Below are 19160 nucleotides of genomic sequence, written 5' to 3' on the forward strand. Positions count from 1 at the left end.
GACAAAGCAAGGTTATATACCCTAGTGCAAACAAGCCCCCTCCCACCACTATCTCTCACCCCCATTGGCTGGAAGGCAGGCTTACAATCTAGGCACGAAATTCTCTCCAATGACAAAGAATCAGAGAAGCCCACCACTATCCCTTATTCCCATTGGCTGGGAGGCGGGCTTACACTCTAGGCGTGAAAGACAAAGAACAAGGAAACAGGGTATAGCCAACGCAAACATACATGTCCTTATTTGGCAAACTTAATGCTGATGTGTCAGTAAGAGAGGTGGTAGGGTCCTAAAGGACTTAATGTTGATGTGGCAGTAAGGGAAGGGGAAGGGTCCTAAGTTGTATAATTTCTTAGGGAAACAGAACTTAGGCCTATCTGGTCTTACAAAAGTCTGTCTCTAGTTTCGAGATAGTCTCTCTCTCTCCCCACCCTGAGGAGTCTTCACCTAGAGTATATCCCACTCACAATGTCCCCAAGGCTACTAGACCTGCTTTTAGGCCAGACCCCAAAGCCTAATATGGAGACTGTGAAAAAGGTACTCACTTTTCTCATCACCACCAGCAAGAGTTTCTGGCCAACTCCTACCAATAGGTGTATAATGGCAGGGACCTTGGGGGCGGGGAAGGGAGGGCCAGCACATCCCAGACCACAAGTCCTGCTTCCATCTTATCCCCACAATTACTATCTGAGAAGGCAACACATGTGGACCAGGGGCCAATCACCCTCACCATTTCCAACCAACTACTACTTACAGGGCAGGCAAACTAGCTCCTGAGGGACAGAGTAGAGACAGTGTAAATCGGACAGCTCACACCAACACCACTTTGAGTACTGTCTTCCCTCAGACTCTTATAGAGACAGTCTTGGTCCCTGAACCTAAGAGCCTTGGCTATAGCCCAGTGTCAAATGGTTCAATATCAGAAACAGTTTTGATTTCATCAATGGGAATGACATCAAAAAAGAGGCATTACCATCTACTTTGCTACTACATGCTAAGCTCCACGGGACCTTGCCATCTGACTTGCAGCTGAAAACTTCTATATACATGGTCTTTTCTTAAGGAGCTCACATTCTAATGGAAGATTATTATTGTTTTATTGTTATCATTATTATTAAGAGAACAGGATCTATCTTACTTTTCTGTTTGTATCACTAACCCTTAGCACAGTGCTTTGCACAGGAAAAGAACTTAATAAATGTTTTATTCATCCATCACAAATTATTTCTAAATGATAAAAACAGAATACTTAATAATAATCATAATAAATACATAAGACACAGTTATTCCTATAAAGTAGATTACAATGGATTAATACCTCTCCTAGGTAGAGAGAGGTAAGACTATCAGAACATAAGGCTAGGTGGATTTCCCAACTCATAACACAGAAAGAGACTTAGTGTAGACAATCCACCAACCTCAGCCTCCCCAGCTGCAGGAACTACAGGTCTGAGACATGATGTCTCTTTACTTTACCTAATGAAAGATGAAATTATTAAAGTAAGTCAAGAAATTTTTTAACTTGGTCTGCTTAGGACAGAGAGAGCTCTAGTAGATGAGACTGATCAAACTCTTTAGGAAAATTCAATATATGAGTTGTCAATAGTAGTAGTAGGAGGAGGAGGAGGAGATGGAGGAGGAGGAGGAGGAGGAGGAGGAGGAGGAGGAGTGATGGGGGGAAGGCAATAGGTTATACGGGAACTCTGATCCTTATCAATGACCAGAATCCCTGCGATTCAGTCTGGAAAGAATTCAGTAGGCCCAAGCAGTCTTGAAGTCAGGATTGTAAAAGTTTATTGTTACGCTTTATAGCAGGCAAGAGTTCTTACGGAACCTGTAAACTTAAAGAGGACATAGGAATAGTTTTTAAGGAGTCACAACAATAAATCAGATGTCAATTATGCTAATTAGTTGAGTAAGGGTGGGATTAGGGAGGAGTTAAGGAGTGGTCAGTGCTTAAAGGAACATGCACTTTTAATGTCAACTGCGTATTGCCCACAATTCACTGGGAAATAGCCCAAGACAGGGCTACCTGGAGGTTTTAGGCCTGAAACGTCACTAAGTCAGCTAGCGGTCAAGGGCTGACTGAGAAGTGCCTAGTCTGCCACCCATCAGTGTCATGTTTGACAAGATGGATGTTGGGAACCAAGGCTAAAGAAGCCTCAGTATGTGTATAATTGGCTAAGGAGTTAACCTACAGATAGTGCATTGAAGGATTCATAGGTCTAGCTGACCATTTTACTAAGGGGAGATAACGTTTGCCTAAGCTAAAATGTTTATAGATGGTTTAGTGAAGGATTCATAGGTGTAGCTTGTTATTGTTCCAAGCAGAGATAAATAATTCATGAATTGTTGCTGGGTAGAGTGCTGGCAGGGGGAAGAGGCAGAGTTAATGCTCTGAGGCTGGGGGTGGGAGGGAAGTGTGATTTTACAGATTGGTTTTACAAATTGATTTTACAAACTGATATTACAGACTGATGTTATAAACATAGATCCCAAGCACCCTATCAGTAGTAGTAGTAGTAGTAGTAGTAGTAGTAGTAGTAGCTTATGTCTACAGCCTCAATTTTCAGATTCTCTTAAAACATGTACAGTTAAGCTTGTGTCTCATATAGCTGGAAAGAATACTAGGAATTCAGAAAGGGACAGGGGGAGAAGAGTATAATTCATCACCCTACCTTGTTACAAAGAGAGTCTAAAATTGTTGGCCAGGATAGAAGCTATGTCATTTCTGAGAGGCTCCTGCTGCTGAACAGGGGGCTTAGCACAGGGCAGGTGTGGCATGCCTGTGGAGTCTTCATTCAGCCTCTGCCTCTTGGTATGAATTGTTTTGGTGTGCAGATCACACCACAGAAATCTTCAAAAGAATGAAAGGAATGAAGAGAGGTTACTATAGTGCATTATGAAAAGACTAACCCCCATTCACCATTTCAAGTAATAACCTTTCTTTGCAGGCAATCAGAATCTGGACTCAGATCCATGGAGCTGCTTGTAATTTCTCTAATTTCTGCAAATTCAAAAACTAAGGCACTCTTGAAAACCACAGAGTTTAGGTCATACTCTGATGTGCTGAAAGTACCATGATGAACGAGGGTAGTAAAATAATTCCAAAATTCTTTCAGGCCTTCCCACATTACCCAGTGTTGGCATTTGGGGGATATAGACTAAAGAGAGGGGTATCAGTAATTTGACCCTGGGTGGGAGAAATGAAAGCCTACTTGCCCCTGCCCCAGCCTATCAAACAGAAAAGAAGGAAGAGAAAGAGGACAAGGAAGAAATGAAAGAGATGGAAAGAAGAACAATTAAACAAAGAATACAAAATAAACCAAGCCCTCTAAAATGTTTATTTTTAAGGAACAAAAACCAACAACCCAAGCCTTTTAAAAATGAAAGTGATTAAAGAAACTTGAATCTCAATATGAAATCACAGCAAAGCCAAGATGAAAGTGGGACCAGGTTGGAAAGAATGCTACCTACCAGGTTTGCCAAATCCCCAACACACCAGATCACTGGAGGAAACCTGTGGATGGTAGACTTGGAGGAGAATGAAGTAAAGAGTAGGAAGATAGTAGGGGGAGAGAATGATTCAATTCAACAAATATTTATTAAGCACTTTCTGCATGCAAGGCTCTGTACTAGTTTATGAAAGAAACTTAGAAATAGGGTACTTCTCTCATGGAACATAAGATTTAGTAAGGGGATATAACTCTCTCTCTCTCTCTCTCTCTCTCACACACACACACACACACACACACACACACACATGCAAGCCAAGTGTTCTGCCTACAGCATCCAAGTCAGCATTCTCTCCACCAATCAGTATTCTCCTTCCACATAGGCAAATGTACACAAAATACCCCAGGCTTGGCTTGAAACATGAGTTATACACAGATAAATAATTCTACACAAAAATCATGAGAAGTGCATTTAAAGAATTAGAAACTGCATTGTTTGGGGAAAGGGGGAGAGCTTGCTGTTCTTATTACCAATGGGAGACCAGGGAAGGCTTCACGCAGGAGGGGGCATTTGAATAAAGACTTTCAGGAATTCATGGTATTAGTGATGTATCTCTCTATGTGGTAGAGGAGAGATCAGTAGTGTGGAGGTAAAAGCTAGCATCTTATTGGTAGTGTTTTCTTCTCTTTTTTTTTTAACGCTTTATTAACTTCTGATTTAAATCATTCATTTCTGCCAGATTTTGAGTTACACATTTTCTCCCCATTTTTCCCCTACCCACTGCCCCAAAATAGCAGTCCCACAGGATATCCCCTCCTCCAATCTGCTCTCTCCCACATTTTCTCTCATACCCCTTTCTACTTTTCCAGTGCCTGTATATCTTATTTCCCAATTACATGTAAGATGGTATTAATAATAGTATATATATATATATATATATATACATACATACACACACACACACACACATATATATATATACATATATATTTGAATATTTGATTTTAAAACTTTCAATTCCAGATTCATTCCCTTCCTTCCTTGTCACCCACCCTTACTGGGAAGATACGCAGTTCAGTATAGGTTGTACATGTGTGGCTAATGCAAAACGATAATATAGTAGATATATTGTCAAAAACTGACAATATTTCCCTCCCTCCTATCCCACCTCCCACTTGTTCTAATCTCTACTTTGATCTATTTTCAAAAGTGAGTGCTTCCAACTTCCCTTCCCCCCCAGCCTACACTCCCTTCTATATCCCCCCTCTCATCCCCTTCCCCCCCTATTCTCCTGGAGGGTGAGATACCCTATTTAGTGTGTATTTCACTCCCTCCTCAAGCCAAATTCAATGGGAATAAGGTTGACCCATTCCCTTTTGCCTTCCTATTCTTCCCCTCCATTGTAACCATTTTCCCTTGCCTCTTCTGTATGAGATAGTTTACCCCAATCTGTCTTTCCCCATCTGCTCTCATTATATTCCTCTCACCTCTTAATTTCACCTTTTAAGTATCATCCCTTCCTGTTAAATTGGTCCTGTGCCCTCTATCTATGTATACCTGTAAACATATATACACACATTCACATATGTATTCATATGCCCATATACCCTCATATATAGACAAATATATATTTCTAATCCCTTCAACTACTGAGAAAAGTTTCATAAGTTACAATTATTGTTTTTCCATGTAGGAATGTTAATAGCTCAACTTTGACAAATTCCTTATGATTCCCTTTCCCCGTCTACCCTCTCATGCCTCTCTTGCTTCTTGTATCTGAATGTCAAATTCTCTATTCAACTCTGGTTCCCCCAGCAAGAATGCTTGAAAGTCCTCTATTCCACCAAATGACCATATTTTCCCCCGAAACATGACACCCAGCTTTGCTGGGTAGGTGACGCCTGGTTTTAATCCCAGCTCCTCTGCCCTCCGGAATACTACACTCCAAGCCCTTTGACCCCTCAGTATAGAAGCCGCCAGATCCTGGGTTATCCTGACTGTGTTTCCACGATATTCAAATTGTTTCTTCCTGGCTGCTTGTAATATTCTCTCCTTAATCTGGGAACTCTGGAACCTGGCTATAATACTCCTGGAGTCCTCTTTTTGAGATATTTTTCAGGAGGTGATTGGTGGATTCCTTCAACCTCTACCCTGCCCTCTGGTACTAAAACATCAGGGCAATTTTCTTTGAGAACTTCCTGGAGGATGATTTCTAGGTTCCTACTTTGGTCATGGCTTCCAGGCAGTCCAATAATTTTTAAATTATCTCTCCTGGATCTATTTTCCAGGTCAGTGGTTTTTCCCATGAGACATTTCACATTGCCTTCTATTCTTTCATCTGTTTGGATCTGTTTAACAGCATCTTGATTTCTCATAAAATCATTAGCTTCCATTTGCTCCAATCCAACTCCAAAGCAATGACTCTCATCATTGAGTTTTTGAGATTCTTTTTCCATCTGGCAAATTCAGCTTTTTAAGGCATCCCTCCCCTCATTGCCCCCCTGGGTCTCCCTTGCCATTTGAGTCAGTCTGTTTTTTAAGGTATTATTTTCCTCAGTCAGGCTGTTGACTCTCATTTTATAATTTTCTTGCATTGTTTTCATTTCTCTTCCCAATTTTTCCTCCACTTCTCTTATTTGGTTTTCAAAATGTTTCTTAAGGTCCTCTATGGCCTGTAACCAGCTTGTATTTTCCTTTGAAGCTTTTGGTGCAGGACTTCTGACTTCACTGTTTTCCTCCTGTTCCATGCTTTGCTCCTTTTTGTCCCCAAAATAGGAGTCTAATGTTGGAATCTTCTGTCTGCTTTGTTTCTTTTGCCTGGTCATATCGCCCCTCAGTCACTTGACCCCTGGGCTTTTTGCCACAGTAGAACTCTGCCACCAGACAGGGGAGCTTTTGTCCCAAACGCTGGGGTTTTCTCAGCTGCCAGAGGTATTAGATGGGTGTCCTCTCTGAGGTCTCCACACGTTCTGGCAAACTGGACACACACCCCGGGACCTCCACCCTAGACTGCAATCCAGATCCAAGCAGGTTAAAGCAAGAATGATTACCCCTCAGACTGGTGCTTGGTCCCCTTACACTCTGCAGGCCAAGAGCTGAAGCTGCCACGAGGTGCTGGCTGGCTGTGCTGGCGTCTCAGCGGCTTTTCACCCTGGAGGTAAAAGCCTCGCACTCCCACTTACTGGTTCCAAAGTCCAGATTGTACTGACCTCTCACTTTGTCCTTTGTGTATATGTGTTGATAAATCTGGAAACGGCCACAGCTGCTACTGATCTGGAGTCCCTCTGGCCAGCGGCTGGTCAGGCCCGCCCTGGGGTTAAAACCTGGGTGTGGGGCTGGGCTCCGCTCCCAGAATGCTGTGCTGGATTCCTGCTGTCCTGTCAGGCTGTCCTCAGCAGGAGGTTAGCTTCTCTGTGTCATTTTGTGGGTTCTGCAGCTCCAAAGTTTGTTTAGAGTCCCCTTTTTACATGGATTGGGGAAGGTGGAACTGGAGCCATGGTAAAGTCATGCTTCTACTCTGCCATCTTGGCTCCGCCCCCCCCCCTTTTTTTTTAAAGGTATGAGCTAGTTTGTAAACTTCTGGAGTTTTGCCTAATTCTGGGTGGGGAATGTGTGGTCTCGAGGCTGCATATGGCCCTGTAGGTCCTCAAAGTGTGACCCTTTGACTGAATCCAACTTCATAGAACAAATCCCCTTAATGAAAGGATTTGTTCTGTAAAACTTGGACTCAGTCAAAAGGCCACACCCAAGGACCTAGAAGGTCACATGTGACCTTGAGGCCACAGAATACCCCACCCCTGGCCTAGTTTAGTACTAAAATGGAGATATAAAATCTGCTGAGAGTTGGGAAGGGGGGAATCCCTCCATGTAAGTTTGTTACTCCTCAGGGTAGCATTTTGAATTATTCCTTTGATGCCTGTGATATAGGTCTATATCTCTTCAACAGTCATTATTCCAGTGAGATCTTTTTTCCTTAACTGAGGTTATTTTGTTCTTTCAGCACCCTTAATGTAGAATTGGATTTAGGTTGTTTGCTTTCAGTATTTTCTGATATTTTAGTATATCAAATATCATGAGGAAATTGTGTGCTACTTGGCATTCCAGGCTGGATATAAGAAATTGAGTTCCTTTGTTCAGTTTAGTTACTGATGTATAATTCTCTCTCTTTGCATCTCTGATTTTCTCCATGTGATCAGAACTGACATTTATATTTCCATTTTAATGTCTTCAAGGAACTTTATTTCTTTTGATCCTCACAACCACCCTGTGAGGTAGATGTTATGATTTTCTCCCATTTTACCATTAAAGAAACTGAGGCTGAGGAAGGTTAAGGGAGTTATTCTTTGTCACATAACTGGTAAGTGGATAAGGTAGAATTTGAGCACAGTTCTTCCTGGTGCTAAATCCATTGTTCTCCCCATTACAGCAAGCTAAAAATTAATGAAAAATAAATGAAATTATTTTTAAAATAATAAATAAAAAATCTTTTGAAAAGAAATAACAGCTACAATAAACCACATTGCCTTTCATCACAATCTCACCCAAAATAAGCATATGCTGTCCTGTAGTAATACAGTCATATCTAACATTCATATAGCTTTTTAAATTTTGCAAAGCACTTTATGTATATTTCCTCATTTGATTTCCACAGCATCCCTGTATGTGCATATTATTACTGTCATTTTCCTGATGAAGAAATTGAGGTTTCAAAGTTGCAACAGGGTCACACAGCTATTAAGTGTCTCAGGCAGGATTCAAACTCAGGTCTTTCTGACTCCAAATCTATCCAGAATCTCTACACTGCTCAAAATCTGTATCTCTACAACCAGAGTGGTAAAGCTTTCTAAGGTACATCCCAGATATTGAGGACCATACCCCAAAGGAACTTTCTGTTAAGATCAACAGAAACTTCTGTCCTTGTTAATTCAGAAAGTACTCCAGGGTCTTCCAAAATGGGCCAATATTTTGTAAGATTCTTTATTTAATTGTCCTAAAGTGGAATGTTATCTTATGCAATATAGACAGTAGCACTGGACACTAATGCATCATTGACCAGATAAAGACAACTTATGTTGATATAGCACTTTAAGGTTTACAAAGCCCTGTAAGGTAGTGACAGCATAAGTCTGCCTGTTTTATAGATGAGCAAACTCACAGGAAGTGAAGATTGCCCAGAGTCACACAATTAGTAAGTGTTAGAGCTGAGTTTCTGACTCAGTGTTCTTTCTAGTACGCCATAGGGCTATTAAACTCAAAGACTGATAAACTACAGATGCTAAAACTGACCCAAGATGAAGCAGGAAAACAGGATGAGTGTCAATGGCCTTTCACCCAATGGCTAGTGACTTTTATCTTCAAAAAATACTGACTCCTAGGAGTTCAATGAAGATTCATTAGGTAGCAAATTTGAAGGATCATAGGATCATAGATTTAAAACTGGAAGGGTCTTGGGGCCATTTAGTCCAACCCTTCTCATTTTAGAAAGAAACTGGGCCACCTCCAGTCATCCTGATCTAGATCTTGCCACAGGACCCAGATGTTTCTGGAGGAGAAAATTAAACTAGTGACTTTGCACAGTCCTCTCTCACTTCAATCCACTTACAAGTCACAGCATCACTCTCCTGATGTCACAGTCCTCTTCAAGAATGAAGGACAAACAACAAAGCAACAAGAGGGGAGGAACTGAGGCCAGAAAGGAAAAGTGTCTTACTCATGGTCATCTATGTTGTAATTAGAGTCAGAATTTGAACCCAGATCTCTTTCCACTCAACCAGTATCTTGAGGTTATCTGGAAAGGAGGGGGGAAAAATCTACAAATAAAACAACAATTAAGCATTAAGAAACATTATCCTTATTTTGCAGCTGACCAATTTTAGACATAGCAAAAACCGAGTCACCTAGATAAATTGTCCCTTCCAACCACATCCAAGTCCAATAATACTTCCATTACTTTCTGGCTAAAGATTTCACAGGATTTAACACAGGAAGACATGTTGGATTTGTAGTCAAAAAGGTCTAAGTTATGCCTCAGATACTTAATAGCTATGTGATGCTGGGTAAGCCACTTACTCTTTCTCAGTTTCAGTTTTCTCACTGCAAAATGTGGATAATAATAAAACCTATTTCATGAGATTGTTTGGAAAAACAAATGAAATAACATATGTAAAATACTTTGCAAACCTTAAGGCTGTATATAATTTAGCTACAATTATTTTATGATTATTTTCCAGTAATTTCTTAAATTGTACCCTGGAATCCTGAATCCCAATTGATTGAGCAAAACTGGCAGAGGAAACTCTAAGTTGTAATTAAAGAACCTTTATTTCTAGTTCATAATTAAGTACTATAGCACAGGTATTGAGTAGGAATCACTGCCCAGATATTTTACATCTAGGTGACAGGAGATCTGGCAGCACCAGGGTTAGGACCACCTGAAGCTAAATTATCTCTAATATACTTACTGAGCAGCTGAAGTCCAGAAGTCAGCATCAAGCTTCTTGCTAACATGATGAGCAATGACCATCTGTCCCCACAAAGCCATGCAATATGACCTTCAGTTTCAGTCAATTCTGGTATCTCTCTTTCTAATAATAAAAGAAGAGAGAAATCTACTCTAATAACTAAATGGTGTTAGTAGCAGCAACAAAATACAACCAAAAAAAGGCCATCACATGGTATTTATCCTTATTTTCATTATATGGGCTCTATTTTTAAAAGGGCAGCAAGCTAAGATTCAAGCTACGATTTAGGCTTTCTTTTCTTTGAAGGGATATATATATATGCAATCAAAGACCAAAGCCTAATGCATTATTCTCCCAATTTCATCATTTATTATCAGTGTAGATGATGTAGAAATATCTGCCTAGAACAAAAACCCAGCATTATAAAGCTCAAACCTCAAGCTGCTGAATCCATATTGAGAAACAATAATCAATCTAAAATCTGCGAGAACTGTGTTGGCAGAAAATAAACAACACTTAGAAGTCAGAGACAGCAAATGATTATATTGAATAACCTTCTCCATCAGTGGCTGCTAATCTCAATTGATTCATTTATTTCTCTTGTGAATTGGATTCATTTTCCCTACCTGTGTCCTACATTTTTCTCTACATCTGTCAAACAAAAAATGAGCATCATCAGAACAAAAAGGGGAGAAGAAACCGAAGTGTCTAACTCTCAGTAAGAATTCAGCATTTGACAGAGAATAAGATAAACAGAATTAGCCATTATAAAATGTTTCTCATGGACCAAGTGGGTCTTACAAATGCCAAATAAATGTGGAATTTGCTCTTTTAGTAAGAAATTCCATTTTTCCATAACAAGAATATAATTTGGAGAAAAACCCAAACGAGACTTTTCTCCTTTACTGAATGTCCCCAAAACTTAAATTAAAAAAATAAAATAAAGGTCTCACCTACAAATTTAACCACTTCTTATTGCCCTTCTCATTCCTACATCTCTCTTCTATATGCAGAATTTCCAATACAAAGAAATTATCCATCCAAAAAAGCCAGACAGAATATACTTTCAAAGAACTCTCCAACAACCACAACAAAATTTTCCTAGGAAAATGCCCTCAAGATTTTGCTGCATCAACATCTGTCCTGGTGCATATCAATTCCTGTGGTTTTCCTTTGCAGCTTCACTTTCCTCTCCTTTTTTCTCTGGTCATTTAATTTTCTTCCTGCTCATATCTTATTCCTCACACACTTTTCTCTTAGTCTTCTCATCTGCCATCTACTATGATTTGAACAAAGCTTTCACTCTATATCTGCCTTCTTTTCCCTCAGTCTCTTGGCCAGGAGTTTTGAAGTTTTTAACATCTTTGGGATTTATTTTGGTGGATTTCTACCATTTTAATGCATTCCCACTAGATGTAAGGGTGATATAAATATGGCATTTGTAAATACATAAATCAGTAGGGTTGGTTTGGCATACCTATCTGATTTGGGAGATCTATATTTCCTCCTTTACTGTTCAGTGTTGTATTTGTTCCACAAATAGAAAGACAGGACAATTGATCTATGCATCACAGAGGCAATGGTTGTTGCCAATAACCCTTCTAAGAGTATGTCTGCCTCCCCACCCCCACCCCCTGGGGCTGCCTCTAGCCAGTTTATAAAAAGAGAACTGCCCATGTTTCTCAGTAGATATTTCTAACCTGGACTTCACACTGCAGAGCTGACTGCATGAGGATGAGCAAGAGAGAGCTGTGGGAAGTCAGGCTACTTGTATATCATTCCCTATGTGTCTGTGATGTCCTATGTTCTGCTAGTGACACCACATGCCAAAGGGTGAGGCAGAAATAACACAGTATCTGCCCCCCAGGGATAGTAACAACTTCATCCTTAATACCATTTGATCCTTTATCCATTCTGTCAAGTGTGTTTGTGCCACAGATTGCAGGATTCTACCAGTCAGAAGTTAACCTTGACATTGCTTTACCAAAAACAAAGAAAGAAAACCACTGTGCTTGGTCAGAGAGGATGGCCTTTCCTGATAGGAGAGTCTTCAGTCCACGGTCATACTTTCAATATACCATCCCCATACATTCACAATTAGAGCTCCAAAGTTATCCTCTTTCTTTCAATGAAACATAGACTGACTCAGTTTGATTTCAAGTCAGTCAGAATAGACTCTTTTTATAAATAAAGTGCCCATGGTCTAGGATAATATCCAAATTATAGACTATGAATATAAAGAGAAATGAGCATTGAACATCTCTGTACATGGGGACACAATCTGACATCAAAACTAAAAATGTGATGTAGCAAGGTACATTAAAACAAGCCATTTTGGTATTTCAGCTTGGGTTTTCATTATTTAACACATACACACACACACACACACACACACACACACACACACACACACACACCTCTCTTTGCTCCTCTTGTCAGCCTAATGCATGTCTCTCTCCTTTCCACTCTACACCAAAAAGAGTTTCAAAGTTGAGATATTGTGAAAACCCAATCATAACTATATAGCTGTTATTAAGTGTCCACTCTGATCATTTTTTAAGGTAAAAAATATGAGGAACTGGATTTAGGTGCCTCCAGAGACAAGGCAGCTATGTGAAAGTTCAGTCTCTATAGTTTCTTTGACTATGTCTTCTTTTTTGTCGATTGGAGGTTTGTTTGTTTTTTTTAAGGAAAATTTCTTCAAGGTTGATATGAAAATGTTACCAGAAAGAAGAAACAATGCTAAACAAAAATCAAAGTAAACTTATTTTTGTCATTTCTCACTACTCACTAACATGAACTATCTCTGCTCCAGTCCGGCTGGTCTCCTCACTGTCCATCATACCTTTAAGCCTTTCTTTCTGCTGTTCCTTTCAAACCCCATTGATCACTCTAGCCCTATATAGATCTCTTTTTTTTCTAAACTCCCATCAAACTGAATGGGTATACAACTCACTTTGGCACTTAATCTTATGCTGTCTTATAGTGTCTGTTTTATGTAGTTATGTCCCATCTCCAAAATCAGCCTAAGTTCCTTAAGGGTAGGAGTGAAGAAACCATCTGTTTTACCTCCCACAGCACTTAGCCTAGTGCTGAATACTGAATACATAGTAAGTGTTCAAAATGATGTTTTGAATTGAATGAACTACCCACAAAGTCAAATAGCACCAAACCAAAAATATAGGCTATCAAATGGAAATATTAAAAAAATATATAGATCTGTAAACGTCCTTTTCTTCTTCTTCTTTTTATTTATGGTAAACTCCCACATTAACTGAGTCCTATACCAAGTTTTGTTCAGAATATTCAAAAGACATATCTCCTACTCCTACCCCCACTTCTCACCCTGGAGAAATTATATAGGATAAAAGATAAGACAAATAATACTTTCTGGATAAATCTGTCATCTCATAATGTGGGAGCTGCATCCAAAGATCATATGCTCCCATCAATATCCCACCATGAAGCACATTTGTCTTAGTTCTCTGTACCCTGCATATCAAGGATTGTCTTCCAGACATCTTGACATTGCACAGATATCAAGAGAGTATGAGAACTGTCCATTCGTTATCCCCTGCTCTTCTTACATAACTGACCCACCTCCTTTTCTGGACATGCATCTCTGATGAAATTCATTATTCAATTTTATATAACTAATTGTTTGTTAGTTATCTGTTAGAGACAATTTGCTCCCATCATGCATGTCTTCATTACTGTTTGGGTAATCTATAACTTTACCACCACCAGCAGCAATAATAACAACTCAAACTTATACAGAGTTTGAAGATTTCCAGTGTCTCATAAATATCTATCTCATTTGGGTCTCCTAACAACCCTGGCCACTAGACTGTGTGACCTTGGGCAAGTCACTTAATTCTGTTGACCTCAGTTTCCTCATCTGTAAAATGAGCTGGAGAAGGAAATGACAAACCACCCCAGTACCTTTACTGAAAAAAACCCAAATGGGGCCCAGACACAACTGAAGCAACTGAACAACAAACAACAAAATCTGCCAAAGGTTCCATTCTGCTGGCTCACTCTGAAAACTCACTATCAATTCCATACCATTATGAGGGGTCAGAGTTAGCAGAGACAAATAATCAACAAAGTAAACAAGCATGGATTGTTCTTTTAGATACTTGGGGGTTTTTTTTGTTTTATTATTACTTTAGATTATTATTGAATCACAATAAGAAATTTGAGGCTGATAACAATACATACCCGATTTTATTTAATCAAGGAACATGTCACAAATAGATTTGAAGAAGAATTCTGAAGGCAAGTGTAAAATAAAATGTTTATTCAGACATACCATAGAGGGGGGAAATTTGGAAAAGGAAAAAATATACTGAGAAAAAAGTTCATATGATTAGGGCAAAGGGTATAGATAGGAAAATGACAAGAGATGAGATAGTCCTCAGCATTTACTGTTGAATGGCCTGAAGCCTTAATTATCAAATAGGAAAAACATGTTTTCTCAACTCAGTAGAGAAAGTGGCTAAGACCTCTAAATTCTTAAAAGTGCAATTCTAAATTGAAGTCTAATTAATGGTTTAAAATAGAAAAGATTTAGTTGCTTACAGTTTCATTCTTTACACTTTTCCCCCCAACAAATGTGTGGTAGATGCTGTGAACTGAATGCAGAAAATCTTAACTAGTAAAATTAATTTGATTTTTCATAACTTCTTTGCAAAATAATTTTATTGACCTACCAAAAAAGCATTATAGACATTTGGTCTAATTTTCTTTCAAATGAAAATTCATCATTGAGCTGAGATTTTGGACCAGAAATTTCATATTAGCATTGAAAAATACATATCATTTACATTTAGACACTAATGTATTCCAGCAGATCTGTCTGCAAATCAAGTTTCCATACTGCGAATTTTATTTTGCCATTGGCTTCCATTAAAGAAAATCTATTTAATTAAAGAATAGCTATGTGACATTGGGCAAGTCAACAAACTTATGTGACACTCAATTTCCTCATTTGTAAAATGAGAGTTGTTCGTAAAAAAAATTAGGGAAGGGAAGGCAGAACTCAGGCTAGCTGTTATCCCTCCATCTCACTACATGACCAATATATTTCCCTTTCTAGATTTTTAATTATTTCTTTCATGTCACTATTTCATAGAAGCCATCATTATAGATATTCTGCAGCCTATTTATATATACCATGTCTTCTCCACTGCCCTTGAGTCACCTTTAATTTTTGTCTTTCTGAGAATGTGATTTTATATTTATAAGCACATATAAGGGTGGACAGAGGACAAGCTTTTATTAAATGCCAACAATGTGCCAGGCACTGTGCTAAGCATTTTACAAATATTATTTCATTTGATCCTCAAAACAACCCTGTGAAGTAAATGCTATTATTACACCCATTTTATAGTTGAGGAAACTGAGGCAGATAGAAGTTAAGTTAAATTGCCCATGTCGTGTACCTAATAAGTCTCTGAGACAGTACTTGAACTCAGTTCTTTCTCACTCGAGGCCCAGCCCTCTAGCTATCTAGAAGATTATTCATGTTGAATGAATTAATGAATGAATAGATGAATGGGAAAAGTATATATTAAAACACTGTGCTAAATGCTAAGGGCACAAACACAAACAAAAAATATAGCTTCTGCCTTCAAGAACTGTGCACTCTAATAGAGAAAGACAACAAAGAGAAAGTTGCAAAGCAGAGTGAGGAGTACACACATGCTACCATATGACAGAAAGATGGCCGGCAAGTATAACGCTGTGCTTGAGAACAAAACTAAATAAAATGAAAGCTTTACCAATCAGAGCCCCAGACCACAGGGGCTTGAACTCTGAGTTGTGTTGGGGGAGAGGGGCAGGGAGAAAGGACCAAAAAATGGAGGACTGAGAGGTTTGAACTGCACCTGGCTTATCAAGGAAATGGCTAGAAAGTTGCTAAGAGGATGAGAGTCTTCTGTAAGGAAACAGTTGATGATCATTAACAGTGTCATATAATTCCTCAAATTGAATATAGCCTGTTCTACTCACCCTGTTCAATTCTGAGCCCAGATAATTGTCTATCTTCAGTGTCTGTCCAAAATACGGACAGATGTAGATCTGCACAGAGATAATGGTTAGACCTGTGTTAGTTGGTAAGTTTACTGAGAGAGAATACAGAGAGAAGAGAGAGTCCAGGATTGAATCTTGGGAAACACCCACAATTACTGGATGTGATATGGATGACAAGTTAGAAAGGAGTGAAGGTAGGAGGCAAATCAGGAGGGAGATGTGCCATGAAAACACAGAAAAGAGAGAATATACAAGATGAAAGTTAGATCAAAAGTTTAAATGCAGCAGATAGGTTGAGAAGGTTTAGACCATCATATTTGGCAATTAAGAAGTCATTGGTCGGCCTCAGACACTTAACACTTACTAGCTGTGTGACCTTGGGCAAGTCGCTTAACCCCAACTCCCCTCCAAAAAGAAAAAAAAATCATTGGTAATTTTGAAGAGAGTAGTTTCCATTGAGTGATGAGGTTGGAAGCCAAATGCAAAGGGTTGAGGAATGAATGAGAGGAAAGGAGGTGGAGATAGTGAGTATAGACAGCTTTTCCAAGAACATGGCTTAGACTGGGAAGCAATTTTTATAGCTAGTGTCTCTGATAAAGGTCTCATTTCTCAAATATCTAGAGAACTGAATCAAATTTATAAGAATACAAGCCATTCTCCAGTTGATAAATGGTCAAAGGATATGAAAAGGTGATTTTCAGATGAAGAAATCAAAGCTATCTTTAGTATTAAAAAATGCTCTAAATCACTATTAATTAGAGAAATACAAATTAAAACAACTCTGAAGTACCACCTCATACCTGTCAGATTGGCAAATATGACAGAAAAGGAAAATAATAAATGGAGGGGGGGAGATGGAAAAATTGGGACACTAATTCACACTGTTTGTAGAATTGTGAATACCACTTCTAGTTCTATATCCCAAAGAGATTTTATTAAAAAGGAGAAAGGAGTTATTTGTATAAAAATATTTATAGCAGCTTTTTTGTGGTGGCAAAGAATTGAAAAAGAGGGGATGCCCATCAATTAAGGAATGACTAAACTAGATGTGGTATATGATTGTAATAGAATATTACTGTGCTATAAGAAATGGTGAGCAGGTAGATTTCAGAAAAAAAAAACCTGGAAAGATTATATGTAATGATGCAGAATGAAGTGATCAGAACCAGGAGAACATTGTACACAGTAATAGCAATAACATATGATGATCAAATGTTCTATTGTACGCAATACAGTGATACTAGACAATTCCAAAAGACTAATAATTAAGCATGCTATCTACTTCCAGAGAAAGAACTGGAGTCTGAATTCAGATTGAAACATATTGTTTTTACTTTCCATATTTTTTGTTTGTTTGTTTTTTCCTTGGATTTGTGTCTTCTTTCACAACATAACAAATATGGTAATATACTTTGAACATGATTGAACATATATAATCCATATCAAATTTCTCACAGTCTTAGTAAGGCAGCAGGTAAGGGAGAGAGAGAGAGAATTTAAAACTCAAAAATTTTTTAACTTAATGTTAAAAATTGTCTTTATATGTAACTTGGGGGAAATAAAATGTTATTTAAATTCTTAAAAGGGAAGAAGGAACCTAACTTTAAAATGGAGGAGAGAGTACAAGATATTGTACAATCTCTCCAAAATATTATAGAATAATATCTTGAGGGAATGATTGGGTCTAGAGGTTTTTTAAGATTTGTGCGTGTTTGAAGGCATTAGAGAAGGAACCAGTTGATGTAAAGAGATTGAAGATTTGAGAGAGAATGGTTGTAACTAACCATGCAATCTGCTAGAAAAACAGGAGAGAATGCAATAAGGTAAGCATTTAGAGGGATTGGTCTTGCCAGGGAGAAGGACCACCTTTTGTCAAAGACCAAGGAAAGAGAGAAGGAAGTGGGGAATTATATTAAACAGTTATGAGATGAAGAGAATTGGAGAAGAGGGAACTCCCAATGAATGGCCTAAATTGTTTCAGTAAAGTAAGAGACCTTCAGTTGACAGAAAGGTAAGAGGAAGAGAGGTATGAGGAATTTAAAGAAGGAAAAGAAAGTTTGGAATACTGTCAGTAGGTAGTGAGATAAGGAGTTAACTAGGGATAAATAAAGAGACTGAGTCTTGATGAAGTGAGGGCCAGACCTAGTTGAGGTAGGATAAAATGAATTTGTAATATACTCAGTCAACACAATTGTAAATTTTCCACCAGCTACATGAAACAGATTATGAATAGGACCAGAGGAGGTGAATGGTAGGAGTAATCCAGGGTTGAGGTTGGCAAGAGTGATGCTAGGACAAGGGCACAAGAGAAATAGCTAACTGCTGGATTGAAGTTGGATAGGGAGCAAAGTGAAGTCAGACAATTCCAAAAGACCCATGATGGAAAATTCTATCCACATCCAGAGAAAAAACTATGGAGTCTGTATGTAGATCAAAATATACTATTTTCACTTTATATTTTTTGTGATTTTTCTTTTTGTTTTGTTTCTTCTTTTATAATGTAATATGGAAATAAATTTTACATGATTGCACAAACATAACCTGTATCAAATTGCTTGCTGTCTTAGAGTAGGGGCAGGAAAGAAAGGGAGGGAGAAAATTTGGAACTCAAGATTTTATGAAAATGAATGTCAAAAATTATCTTTACATATAATTGGGAAAAATTGAATACTATTAAAAAAAGTGACTTCAAAGTAGGAATAATTAATTGCCTAAAAAGGTACTGAGGGGGTAGACGGAATGGAGGTTTGGATAACGGTAAAGAACAGGAGTAGAACAAGTGAAGAATAGGGAGAGGTGGAATAAGAGTTTATGGGCAGATAGGGGAACATCAGAATCTCTAATTAAGGGAGTGGAACACTTGTGGGTGATAGAAGGATCTAGTGTATGACCCTTCCTATGTATGTCAGAGGCAAAGTGAAGGAGTAGGTCATGGGACTTAAGGAGGCTGAAGAAATGGGAGATCAGGGAATTCAAGGAAGAATCTATGTGGATACAAAAGTCCCCTACTATAAGAACAAGAATTGAAGATGAAAGGAAAATAGTGAGCCAGCTGCTAAACTACTTCAGAAAGGAGAAAGAATGACTTAGAGGTCTGTATAATAGAGTAACCATAATTTTGGTTGTGTGGAAAATGTTAATTTTGTGGACTTCAAAAGAGGGAAGTCTGGTGGGAGGCAAAGGGAGAATCTAAAAGTGATCTCACTACATTAT

The sequence above is a fragment of the Petaurus breviceps genome, unplaced genomic scaffold (genome assembly GCF_028583685.1).
Source record: "Petaurus breviceps papuanus isolate PSGF00001 unplaced genomic scaffold, PetGlider_PUasm1.0 90778, whole genome shotgun sequence".
In the NCBI taxonomy this organism is placed as follows: domain Eukaryota; kingdom Metazoa; phylum Chordata; class Mammalia; order Diprotodontia; family Petauridae; genus Petaurus; species Petaurus breviceps.